The sequence below is a fragment of the Diabrotica virgifera genome, chromosome 2, assembly GCF_917563875.1.
Source record: "Diabrotica virgifera virgifera chromosome 2, PGI_DIABVI_V3a".
NCBI classification, from domain to species: Eukaryota; Metazoa; Arthropoda; class Insecta; order Coleoptera; family Chrysomelidae; genus Diabrotica; species Diabrotica virgifera.
Genome location: NC_065444.1, coordinates 249,477,054 through 249,491,129, shown reverse-complemented (window position 1 = coordinate 249,491,129; position 14,076 = coordinate 249,477,054). Strand labels below are relative to the sequence as shown.

Here is a 14,076-nt window from a genome sequence, read left to right as displayed (position 1 = left end):
TTACAAAAAAAAAATGTAGATTAAGTAAATTATTTATTTTGTATTAAAATTATATTTTTCATTTGATTTTGGCGCTTTTAGGAGTGCCTTGTTTTTATAACATAGTTATAAAATTCACTGTAAGTCTTCCTGAAATTGGTTTTCGTGTGTGAAAATCGGGACATTTAGTGTCCCGATCAGGTACAAATCGGTACGCGTCCCCAGACCCTTGAAAATCGGGACGTCCCGCGCAAATCGGGACACCTGGTAACGCTAGTGTTAGGTCACATTTTTCAGAGAAATGAGTTAGGTCACGTGCACTTTTGGATCTACCTTATCGAATTATATCTAGTGAAAAAGAAATTTAAGTCTCTGCTTGCGGCATTTCGCCAAATGATGGCGATATACTGTGTTAAGTCCCGTATGCGAATCGAGGTAAACAATGTTAAAGACAGTGGAAATTGCGTGCTCATTGTTTACAGAGGAAATAGTGTTATAAGAACCGTGTTTTTGTAATTTGTTTAATAAATCGAATAATATTCGCTATGAATCGTGGTAGTCGTATGTGTGAACTTGTTTTTAAAAACCGTAAAACGGCAGAAATTGTTGATTTTCAGCCAGAAAATGATGAAACTAATGATATAACCTCATTAGAAAACTTGAAAACCGGTAAGTATTTTTATTTTTATTTATTCTAACAGTCAGAATTTGGCTTTTTGTAGCATTCTTAAAAGCAACTAACAAGTAAACACATTTACGTACAAAATTAGTTATTAAAAATCTGCAAAATGCCACTTTGTGACTTAACACTGTGCACCAGGTTATTCTACTAACTTTTCGAGGACTTAACTTAATATTTTTTAGATGTCAATGATGTTTCTGGTATCTAAAAGGTACATCAGTCCCTTCAAAATAATACAAAATATTCCAGTCAATACCCAGATATTTTTCAGGAAAATACAGAAATCGCCGAAATACTGTAGCATCTAAAGATATGCCAGTTTTACCTCAAATTGTTGCAAAGCCTATCACTACAAAGAAATATAAACACCTACAAAACCTTTTACAATGGGTACCTCAAGTTTTTCATACATTTTACCAAAACCTCCTACATTCTACATTCAGATGATTCTTTAAGAGAAGAGTATATTGACGACTAAAGTGACTTCTATAAAACGCTTATAATATACCTAAGCCTCGTCTATTAATAATATTACTGTGATATTACTATCCTCTTCTCTTAAAGAATCATCTGAATGTTGGAGTGTCATATTATGACACTTTCTTTTATTTTTAGTTTTGATATTTTTTTTTGTATTTCGGATTAATAGAATGTTGTTTGTAACTTAAATTTATGTTTTAGTAGTAAAAAAATCTTAGTAATGTCCTATGTTAAGTCACAACTCAACTATTGGAAAGTTGGGGTTAATAATGTTAAGTCACATCAAAGTCATCTTATCACATCGCACACATCTTATGGAAAATATAATGTCACTCAAATTCAATAAAAATTATACGATTAGATTTGTTTTAAAATGACGGTCAATTCTTATTATTGCGCCAACTCTTAATTATGATTAATTACGGCGTAAATTGCAATTAAAGTTTATCGAAATCACATTTTTGGAGTCCATAAAATGTTAGTTACAATCATTATTGCTCTGAGTGCTATTCAAAACAGCTTAAACCCCGCTGGGCCTAAGCGGATTAGTGAAACTAATCCGCTGATTTATGGAGTACCGATAATCTGGGTATTTTAAAATATTTTTTCTCTCTCTAACTTATGTACGTACCCATTTGATTTCAGATTTATTTATATCAATTTCTACTCTAATTATTGAAAATACAGAGTTGGTGCAATGATAAGATTTGACCGTTAATTTAAAACGAATCTATTCGTATACATTTTATTGAATTTGAGTGACATTATATTTTCCATAAGATGTGTGCGATGTCCTTTAGTTAGAGCAAAGTAAAATAAATCCTTAAGAATCTCGAAATTAATTGACCAAACAGCTAATTTTCGCAAAGACCCCAATATTAAGACCATTCGCGGTTTCTTCACTTATTTAAACACGACATAAACTTTCAAATTGGTTTCCTCACAAATTTAGATTTGGTGATTTAACACACCTTACCTCTGAGGTGCTGATATGTTGTGTGGACATTTATTCAGCAGAAACATGGGCAAACTACTTCCGATCTCTATTTGATAAAGGCGACGATAATGAACCACCAACACCCGAAGTTACGACAAACGAAGAAATAAACATCAAGGAGAGAGAGGTAAAGGAAGCATTGAGAAAATTAAAAAATAAAAATCTCCAGGAGAGGACAGAATATCAAACGAACTCCTAAAGTATGGAGGAAAAAATCTGACTAAACAACTACGGTATGCGGCAAAATAAACAGTAGGTACTGAAATTCGTATGCCTCAAATTTGTATAATATACAAATACAGGGTGAGTCATGAGGAACTGTACATACTCCTACCTCGTATAGAGGCCCCTATAGGGAATAACAAATGACCATTAAAAAGTGTCTGCTCCCATTGTTTAATAATATACAGGGCGAGTTTCGCATTTTGACAGAAATTTGTATTCGTCATAATTTTTGAACGGTCAGGTCGATGTGTCTCTTATTTTGGTCAATCGTTACACTATTGCCACCTAATCAACTGATTTATTCAAACTAAAAAAAATCAGGTCCGGCTTTAAAAAAATTAGTTCGTTTGAGTCTTGGAAAAAATTTCACCATGTATAAGCTTTTTGAAAACTCTAATATGAATTTTACAAATTAGACAAATAGGCAATTAAAATAACATATTTATTTTTTTTTTCGCACACGATTGCTTAATTTTTTATAAAAAAATCAAATTTGATTATGAATTAAAAGTTTGGTAAAGTGAACCATAGATTTAACAAAATTAACTTTTATTACCAAAATTAATTTTTTTTTGAACAAATATTTAATTTATGTTACCATCAATCAACTGATTTATTCAAACAAGAAAAAATCAGGCCCGGATTTAAAAAATAAGTTCGTTTTGGTCTTAGAAAAAATTTCACCCTGTATACGCTTTTTGAAAACTCTAATATGATTTTTACAAATTAAACAAATAGGCAATTAAAATGGCATATTTATTTTTTCCCCACACGATTACTTAATTTTTTATAAAAAAAAAACAAATTTGATTATGAATAATTAAAAGTTTGGTAAAGTGAACCATAGATTTAAAAAAAATAACTTTTATTACAAAAATGAATTTTTTTAGTTTGTTTGGGTCTTAGAAAAAATTTCACCTTGTATACGTTTTTTGAAAACTCTAATATGAATTTTACAAATAAGACAAATAGGCAATTAAAATGGCATAAGTATTTATTTTTTCCCCACACGATTACTTATTTTTTTTATTAAAAAATCAAATTTGACTATGCATAAAAAGTTTGGCAAAGTGTTTGCATAGATTTAAAAAAATTAACTTTTTTTACAAAAATTAATTTACAAAAACAACGTTTTTCTTAAAATTAAAAGTTTTACCATTTTTTTTTTCTATAAGACGTCTAGATCTAAAACTTCCCATAACACTTCTTTTGGACTCTATAGTTTAACATAGACGTGATCAAATTGATAAATTTTAAATTTCTCCACCTAATTTTTTCGATTTACAAGTTTGAAACTTTTACAAGAAGAAGACTGAAAGTCTACAACAATTTTCATAGTCTTCACAATGGCAAGAGGTGTGTGCTGTAAAAATTTCAGAAAAAAAATATTAAAATGGAACAGAGCTGTAGCGAGTTAAACCGTGAGTTCATTTTTTTTTCATTTTTAGGTTAAAATTCCGATTTTGACAAATTTGATTTGTTAATAAAAAATTAAGTAATCGTGTGGGGAAAAAAATAAATATGCCATTTTAATTGCCTATTTGTCTTATTTGTAAAATTCATATTAGAGTTTTCAAAAAGTTTATACAGGGTGAAATTTTTTCTAAGACCAAAACGAACTAACTTTTTAAATCCGGACCTGATTTTTCTCTAGTTTGGATAAATCAGTTGATTGGATGGTAACATGAATTACTTATTTGTGCAAAAAAAATTAATTTTTGTAATAAAAATTATTTTTTTTAAATCTATGGTTCACTTTTAATTTTTTAAAACTTTTAATTCATAGTGAAATTTGATTTTTTTATAAAAAATTAAGTAATCGTGTGCGGAAAAAAATAAATATGCCATTTTAATTGCCTATTTGTATAATTTGTAAAATTCATATTAGAGTTTTCAAAAAGCGTATACAGGGTGAAATTTTTTCTAAGACCCAAACGAACTAATTTTTTTAAAGCCGGACCTGATTTTTTTCTAGTTTGAATAAATTAGTTGATTAGGTGGTAATAGTGTAACGATTGACCAAAATAAGAGACACATCGATCTGACCGTTAAAAAATTATGACGAATACAAATTTCTGTCAAAATGCGAAACTCGCCCTGTATATTATTAAACAATGGGAGCAGACACTTTTTAATGGTCATTTGTTATTCCCCATAGGAGCCTCTATACGAGGTAGGAGTATGTACAGTTCCTCATGACTCACCCTGTATATTATGTCAGGCGCCGAAACGTACTGAGTGGTTCCCGAACGTAGTTATAACGTATAGGGGAGTGCATATAGATTTTCACTTCGGAAAAAATCAAACAAGATAGAACGTTTTGTAATATCATTAAGAAATGTTTAATAAACAACATATCAAAAAGTTCTACTCGAGAAATGGGTTCTTCATTTTTTATGAAACAAAATAATTAAACTACGAAATTAGATATTTTTTTAAATAACTCCGAAAATATAAATTTTAGAAAAAAACTTACTTGACCATTGAAAAACTAAGAAAATTTTACAAAAAAACCTTAAATAAAGAATTTTCTAAAATTAAATCTGTATCTTCTATAATTTTTTATTTATAACGCTAACGTCACCCTTCTCACAAACATTGGCGCACTGTAAACTAACGTACGGCAAAGTGCACGGTTGAGTTATTTTAATGTAATTCTTTAACTAATGGATCAAATAAAATTTTACAAATTGAGCATGAAAGAAGAATAATTAGGCTATCTTACGGTTATAATAGAAAGAAATAAAATGCATGGGCATAAGTACGGTGTGGGCGGAAAGTGAGCCTTACATGAATTTTGTTTAAAAATGTGTAACTAATACAATTTTTCTTATAAAACTCTCAGTTTTGCACAACTTACCTTTCAAGTATCTTACTCAATGATGTTTTATTCAAAAAAAATCTCAAAAATTTAATTCAAATGATATGACGTCTCAAAAATTGTAATTTTTGAAATCTTCGTAGTTTTATAGAATTACCACCACTTTAAGACGGTATTACTCAAGTTTGAACAGATAACTATTACAGTTTTATAAGTGCTTTCTTAAAGCTGAGGATGAGTTCTTTAAAATGCACTAAAATATTTTACTTTAGAAATGAAATAAACTATTTCTTTTTAAGAAAATTAATAAAGATAACAAAAATGTAATACAAAAACCGAAAATTACCAGCTAAAAAAATGTTTATACAAAGTGATCAAAACTTTTTTCTGTAAAACTTACCTAAAATACATTTAATAACAAGCTTCAACAATAATAAATGTTTAGCAAAAAATTTTTTTTAGCTCTTATACAGTATGTCTGCGTAACTTGGAACCTATTGATAACTTTTTTATTATCAGTTTTACGAAAAAAAGTTATTTTTAATAAAATACTCTGCATCGTATATAATCTAAGATGCAATCATCAAATATCACATTTAATTAATGTTATACGAGGTATGTGAAGAAATATGAATTTCACTCAAGAGTATAAATTACCTTTACATTTCACAATATTTCACAATAGAAAATTGTTATTAAGAAAAGTTGTTTGGAATTAAAAAATTTATTTAAGTGTTCAATTACATCCTTCTAATTAAAATATTGTGAATAATAAAGGCACTGAGAAAAATTCATATTTTTTACATACCTCGTATAAAATTAAAAAAGTTTGATATCTGATGATTGTATCTTAGATTTTAGACCAGGGAGAGCATTTTATTAAGAATAACTTTTTTTGGTAAAATTGATTTAAAAAAGTTTTCCATGTGGTTCCTAGCTACGCAGACACACTTTATAAGAGCTTCTGTATAAGAATTTTCAAATTGCAAAGCCATATTCGGATTCAGCATAATCAAAAACAAAATAGAAATATATTTGATCAAAGTAAAATAATGAATTTATCGATATTTTTAAAATTATTTATACAAAACCATTGTTATTGTTTAAACAATTAATAAACAATAAGCGGCCAAGTATGCCAGTAGAACTTTTTACTTTAACATGTATATAAACTAACAAAAAAAGTTTTAGGAAAATATAAGCTTGTTTGAATTTTTCCAAAACAATGCATATTTTCGTTCTAATTACACTCCCCTGGTATGTGAATGTCGTGATAATGTTAGGTGCTTCAGAATGTTTCTAAGTTTTGCAGAAAAAATTTTTATGGTGGAGTAGTATTTTCGGAAAAGGTCACGGAAAGGGTCCAAGCTTAAAAGCAACAATGGTTTCAGCAGGACGGGACAACCTGTTTCACTGCCAGGGAGTCTCTTCGAATACTGCGTGATCGCTGATCGCACCAGATGCGTACGTATGGGGAATGCTGAAGGAGTTAGATATATTCACTGCCTGCCATTTTAGAACTGCAGACTAGAATTAAAGATTGGGAAGGGAAATTTGCCTTAGGGGGGAACTTCCAATGAAAAACCAACTAAAAGACATAAAAATGATAAACTCAGATTACATAAAAAACACAAATAATAACATAGGTATTAAGTTCCCTTAATTTTCCAAACTAGTATGTTTATTGGGTTGAATTTGTCTTTCTGTGGTTTGGGTTTAATGTGAGCTAAAACACTTTTATGTTTGAAAAATTTTTTTCTTTAATTTTGGACCTTGCTCGGGGGGAAATTTCCTCATTTTCCCTCCCCGTAGAACATCTGTTTTATCGGAAACGTGCTTCATCGTGAATACTGTTTGCAAGGCTATACTAGATATATAAACAATCATGAACATTTCCATATTCATTTCAGTACTGTTTATTTTGCGGCAAACGTACTGTATTAAAACTAATACAAAGAAGTATAGAACAAAACAGAATACTTACCACAATAATGGAGATCAAGCATCCCAAAAACCCCTCTTCAAAAAAAGAGACAAATCGGACTCGGAGAATTACAGAGGAATTACCTTATTAAACACAACATTCAAATTAGCAACCAAAGTGATAACAAATAAACTGAATGAAATTATAACATTAGCAGAAGAACAAACAAGGTTTTAGATGGGGAAGATCATGCACCGACACCATATTTATAATGCAAGTTCAAGAGAAATCGTTAGAATACAACAAACCGGCATATTTATGTTTCGTGGACTTTAAGAAAGCATTTGACAGGGTCAAATTAAAGGACGTTATACATTTGTTATACTCAAGAGAGGTACATCTAGGAACAATTAAAACTATCGAAAACATCTACAAAAACAACACAATAAAAATAAATGTAGAAGATGAACTAACTGGGGGATTCCTTGAGTCTTTTATTGTTCAACCTGATCATGGATGAAATAATAAAACAAGTAATAATTAAAAAAGGATACCAAATGGGAGAAAAACAACTTAAAATAATCTACTATGCAGACGATGCCATACTAATCTTTCAAAGTGAAGATGATTTTGAACCTATGCTGCACCAATTTAATATAACCGCTAGAAAATTTAACATGTTAATTTCACCAAAAAAGACAAAATGAATGGTTATAAAAGCAATCCAATAAGGTGTAAATTGGAGCTGGATGGTCAAATAATAGAACAAGTGATGGAGTTTAAATATCTAGAAATCACACTATCCAGCTACGGAAAGCTAGAGACAAAAGTGGAAGATCAAGTGAATAGAGCAAAAAGAGCCTCAGGTTGCCCGAACGACACAATATGGAGAAATAAAAATATCGGAAAATAAATGAGAGGTAGAATTTATAAAACAGTCATCAGGCCAATAATGACATATGCGGCATAAACACAACCTGCCAGAGAGAGAACAAGGAGATTGCTCAAAACAACGAAGATGAAAACCATTCGAAAAATCCATGGTAAGACACAATGGGACAGAGCTAGAAATACAGATATACGACGGAGATGCAAGGTGAAGAACATTAGTAACTGGGTAAGAAACAAGAGTAGAATGGAATGACCACGTAAGTCGAATGACAACAAATAGTGGAGTAAGACGATCAGTGGGAAGACCAAGAAAACGATGGAACGACAACTTGCTGGAGACACATTGAAAAAACAGACAGTCATGTCTATACAAAAAGAAGAAAAAACATTTATTAAAAATCTTTACCAGTGCAATACTCGTATGGCAATATACACCAGTACGACTAGATTAGATCTCAAGTCAATTCAGAGCAGTATGGGGGATTAAACAGGGATCTGTTCTGTCATCTGACTGATTAAATATTTATGGTGAACATGTGGCGAGGATGACTTTAAAAGGCTGGCTCAGTGGAGTAACGGTTGCTGGTAGAAAAATCTACAATTTAAGATTTTCTGATGATACTGCATTTACAATAGCAAATGAAAGAGAAATGCTAGATTTCCTGCGAAGAGTTGAGTGGTAATGCATTAAAGTTGGTCTTAAAATTAATAAAGACAAGACGAAAATATTGGTGATAAACAGATTCAACATTATTCAGCTGAGTTCACTTGCAGGAATACCAAATAGTAGACTGCCTCAACTATCTCGGCTCTACTATAAATAACGATGCCAACTGCGAAGCAGAAGTTCGAAGATGAGCAGTCTAAATAAAGTTTGGAAAGACACATTTATCTCTAAAAAAATTATGATAAGATTGGTCAATACACTTGTACTTCATCCTTATCAATGGTGGTACAGCCCTATGAAAGAGCCTCGACCTTCCCAAATCTATTACCCCAGTCAGTACTATCCATTGCCAACCGTTGTCAGTTTGCTGTGCTTATTTTTCTTCCATCCTCATCTACACCATCCTTCCATCTGAGTTTTGGCCTACCCCTATTTCTACTTCCCACAGGTTGTGACATAATGATTCCTCTAGGAGGGTTGTTCTGCTGTGATCTTGCTAGATGTCCTGCCCATCTTAGTCTTCCTATTCTTATAAGAGATACTACGTCTTTACCACCAAATTTTTGTTTATATCTGTGGTATACCTCGTAGTTTTACCTCTTCCTCCAAACACAATTTTCACAGGTGCCACCGAATATTCCTCTCAGGATTCTTCCTTCAAATATAAGCAGACGGTTTTCATCTGCTTTGAAGATGGTCCATGCCTCCGATCCATATGTCAACACTGGTTGTATAAGGGCTTTGTATATTATGGTTATTTTTGTTTTTTGGTTTTTAGGATTATCCTTTCCTTGATTTCTTCCGTCATGACGTTCTCCTTGGTGATCAGGGAGCCTAAGTATGTGCATTAATCCACCACTTCAAAGGTAGAGTTATCAACCGTGAATTGTTGACGGATGTTTCTGGCTCTATTGTTGGGTTTTGATGTCATCATCTTAGTTTTCTCCTCGTTTACTTGCAGGCCCATATTTTTTGAGGCATTGGAGAAGGTGGTATACGTTTCTCCTAGCTTGCTTGTTTTGCGGGCAACTAGGTCCACGTCATCTGCATATGACAACATTTGGGATGATTTATTAAAAATATTTCCTCTGTTGTCTATTTGGGCATCTCTGACCGCCTTTTCCAGAGCTATGTTGAAGAGGAGACACGCCAGCGCATCACCCTGTCGCAGTCCAACATGCGTTTCAAACGCCTGTGATTGTTCTCACTGTATTTCGACTTTGCAAACACCTTTACGCATTGTAGCCTTAAAAAATCTTACCAGTTTATCAGGGATGTGGAATGTGGAATTCATCATGCATTCATACAATTTATTTCTGAGGATACTATCATAGGCCGATTTAAAATCTACGAAAAGTTGGTATGTGTCGATAATGAACTGATTGGTTTTTTCCAGTATTTGCCTTAGCACAAAGATCTGTTGTTGATCGACCAGGCCTAAAACCACTTTGATATTCTCCAAAAAGCTCCTCTGAATATGCACTTAGGCGACCATATAAGATACTCGAAAATATTTTGTAAGCTGTATTAAGGAGGCTTTCTACATTCCAATTGATCACCCTTTTGTGTAACGGGCAAACGATTCCAACTCTTCCGGGATTTTTCCTCATTCCAGGCTCTCAGTATTAATTTATATATTTGATTAGCCAGAGTAGCACCTCCATATTTAATATGTTTCGCGGGTATACCATCACTTCCTGGAGATTTATTATTTTTTAGGTGTTTTATTGCATCCCGTACTTCTTGAATTGATGGAGGCTCTAATGGTGTATTGTTGCTTGCTCCTGGGGGTGGTTGATTTGGATCTTCTACTTCGATAGTAAGTACAGTTTATCAGATAGACAAACGAAAATTGCATAAAAGTATGGTTGGAATGAAGTACTCTAGAATACCATAATATACAGAAAAATTCGAAACTACGAAGTATGTAACATCGTACGAATAAGAAGAGAAAAAACAATAAAACATATAAATAGATAAGTACCCAGCAAACAGACCGTCGTGTTAATTACGTGAATTTCTGGTACATTTGTCACCAATATACGTAAATTGCTTACGTGAATTTCACGTGAAAATTTGGTTGGAATGTCACATTGAAAATACGTCTTTAAATTACGTGAATAACTCGTCTTCAATAGACGTGTTATTCACCTTAAATACCAATAAAATGTTTCGGGAAATTCACGTTGCAAATACGTGTTGATTAACATATCTTTTAGGGAATGTATATATTAGTATTCACGTGAAAGATACGTCCTCGGTTCACGTAAATAATTCGACCTTAATTAACTTACTAATCATGTAATTATTATCCTCATATGACATAAATAAAACAAGCCTATAAAGTATTATCAATGTATTTATTTAGTAGAATTTAGAGACTTTAAAACATTTGTCTTGTATAATTATTATACAAGATAATGAACCAAAAATGCTACCGACCTAAAGACGCATTAAAAAATTTGACAACACAAAACACAACACAGGTCACTTTTTATTTTGACGACACTTTCTTGTTTTTTCACGACACTTCAACCCTCGAGCAGTGAGGTAAACGTTAATACGAAAGGCATTATTATAAATAAACCCGCCTAAAATAAAACGAGGCGAGGGAAATAAAGCTCTTCACGTTTCACTTTCACTTTTTGTTGTGAGAAATGTGAGAAGCTGATATTGATATTAGAGGTTATGCTCATCGATTATAAAAATCGATTATTTTTAAATTACAGTTAAACTATTCTACTTACTTTAAATTAGTATTACATATTTTCTTTTTGTTTTTAAATTTCTTCTGCTATTACCTAATTGGTCTTACTAAAAATCTATTTCAATACCAGAATAATATAAAAAAATAATCCTATCGAAACGTATCTATTATTCGATAAATCGATTAATTTAGTTTTCGAACCAACTATGTTAATCACGTATCGTGGTCACGTGATAGTATTTAAAGGAGGAGAAAGGCTTGGTAGTACGTCACCACCGCGCGCGATTTGAAAATTAGGCTCGACATCATTTTAGCTGTGATATTTTTAAAGAAAAAAAAATAGCAAAAATAGCTTCAAATCAAGGTTGGATTGAAATAGTTATGCTAAATGATTTTAAAAGCGAAATCATAAACTTTTTGTTTAAATATTGGTATTATTTACATTACTTTACGTGGAATACATCTAATTTTTCGACGTCCATAAAATACAGGGAGTAAAATTCAAGCGATACGTATTTAACCAACACCGTTGTAAAATTTTGTTTTCAAAAATATTTCTCAAAATTTAACCAAAGGAAGTTATTTCTGTTTCGTGATTATTACGTGAAATAAACGTACCTTTGCGATGTAACCGACATTCACACCTATGATAAAAAACATGTACAATATTCGTCATTGTGATTTTATATTATTCTAATGTCAAACATGTATAAAGGAAGCAAAAATATATTGGTGAATGATTTGGCACTGAAATACGTTTTTTTCCCGTCATAAATCTCCGAGTTACGTATTCGTTGAAATTTGCCGTAAATTTAACGTAATTATCACGTAACTGGGCTCAAACCTGTTTGCTGGGTAAAAGATAAAAGAAGTTTCTATTAATAAAAATCTCAAGATCTAAAATGTAAGTTACTTACCTTATTGTAATTATAACACACTTCTAAATTTTGCCTCTAGTTGTACAATCTGTATTGTATTTAACACTATATTTTCTACATTTCCACAAATTATTATCAAAGCCAAATTCCATAAATTATAAAAAAACTTGTATTAACTAGTTAAGTAGTTTGATAGATATCAAAAATGTTGACAAACAAACAAAAAACTTAGTTTTTCTGTCTTTGTGGGTTGGTAGATTCATTCACATTTCTAGTTGTCAAATATACGATTGACAATAAAGATGTCACTGACAAAACTATACATCGAGAAAGAGTAGCAGGAAATAAGCAGATTACTACTACATATTTTAATCTACAGAAAGATAGCAACTAGCGACATCATGTAACAAGGGGAATCCCCGAATTGCAAACGCTCACTTTACTGATATCTGGATGTGAATAGTTAATATTGATTAAGTGTAATAGTTGTTAATAATAATTGAAATTTTTGGTACCGCTTCAAAATCACATTAAATAATTCGCATAAAAGAGACCTTACTGTACCTATAATGTTTGTGTAATCATTCCAAATTAATCATAATAGGGTTGTGGTCAACTATAGTAATAATTGATATAGTAATATTGATAGTAGTATAGTATCTAAAGGAAAATTACGAAAGTAATAAATATTATATTCCGCAAAAAAAAACTTTACAACCATCTCCCTTTACAACTTAAAACTGCAACATCTTTCCCAAAGTTCCGTAAAATGACAAAAGCCTATCTATCTAAAAGACCATATTATTCAATAGAAGAATTTCTTAACGAATAACTAAAGAAAATTGGGTTTCATACGCAGTAGCTTAAACTGTCAATTCCTAATGTTGTATTTTATTTGTTGTAAGTATGTTCAATTTGCAATTTATATAACTTTTGCAATGAATTGTTTTTGTCTTTGGTTTTATATCATATTTACTGTATATTGACGATTTATCTAATTTTAGTAAATTGTAGTTGTTATTTGTTATTTGTTGTTGATATTATTTTTCTTTTGACTGTATGTAAGCTTTGTCCATAAAATTGTAAAAATTTTCAGTGACAATAAAGCATGTTCCTATTCTAATAATAGGGCAGTAAATGAAGGTGAAATACGGCGATACCGTGTAATTTTTCGTGTCCTTATCGAATTGCATGACAATTTGGAATTATGTTCCTTTAACCTCTGCTTCACTTTAGGACGTAAGCCGTTGGTTGGTTTTACATGGGGGGTAAAAAACATTTGTTCACATAAGTAGGGAAATGGACAAACTGAATAATTCTAAGCAATTTTTGTTCTATAGAGTTTCTTCACTCAGTCAATACTTTTTGAGTTACTTGCGAGTGAAAATCTGCATTTTTCAACAAAAAAAAAAAACACGTTTTTGGAGGGTTTTTCAGAAATAAGTCAAAAAGTGAGTACTTTATCGAAAAAAGATAAGCGTAGAAGGAAGAGCTAATAGACAGCAAGAATATGAAACAATATATAAAGCAGTTAAAAGTTAAAAGGAATACAAGAAGAGACAAAAGAAGGTGGGCTGAAGCTGTCAAAACAAACAGAAGCAGCTGCACAACACTGAACAGCTGAACTAGAGAGCTATACCAAATTACTAGACGATTAACAAAAAATGGACCCAACAGTTTAAGCATTGCAAGATCCAAGAGAGGTGAATCACTTAATACAACAGATGACAAAGTAGAGAGAAGGAAATAGCATTTTCAGGAGATACCGCAGATGAAATTGTCCAAAACCTGCAGAATATAGATTTGCATAATCTGGCGAGGCCCT

General features: G+C 31.4%; 1 protein-coding gene across 2 annotated transcripts in view; it reads right to left on the bottom strand.

Moving 5' to 3' along the window:
• The window catches only part of LOC114326519 (dynein regulatory complex subunit 5), a 74,388-nt gene extending 61,804 nt beyond the window's left edge, over positions 1 to 12,584 (bottom strand). The window contains exon 1 of one of the 2 annotated variants that reach the window (XM_028274912.2): positions 12,291 to 12,584. The gene's annotated coding sequence lies outside the window, so the exon portion shown is untranslated. The remainder of the gene's footprint in view (positions 1 to 12,290) is intronic. The other variant, XM_028274914.2, reaches the window with a different exon arrangement.
• Positions 12,585 to 14,076: the final 1,492 nt, after the last annotated feature.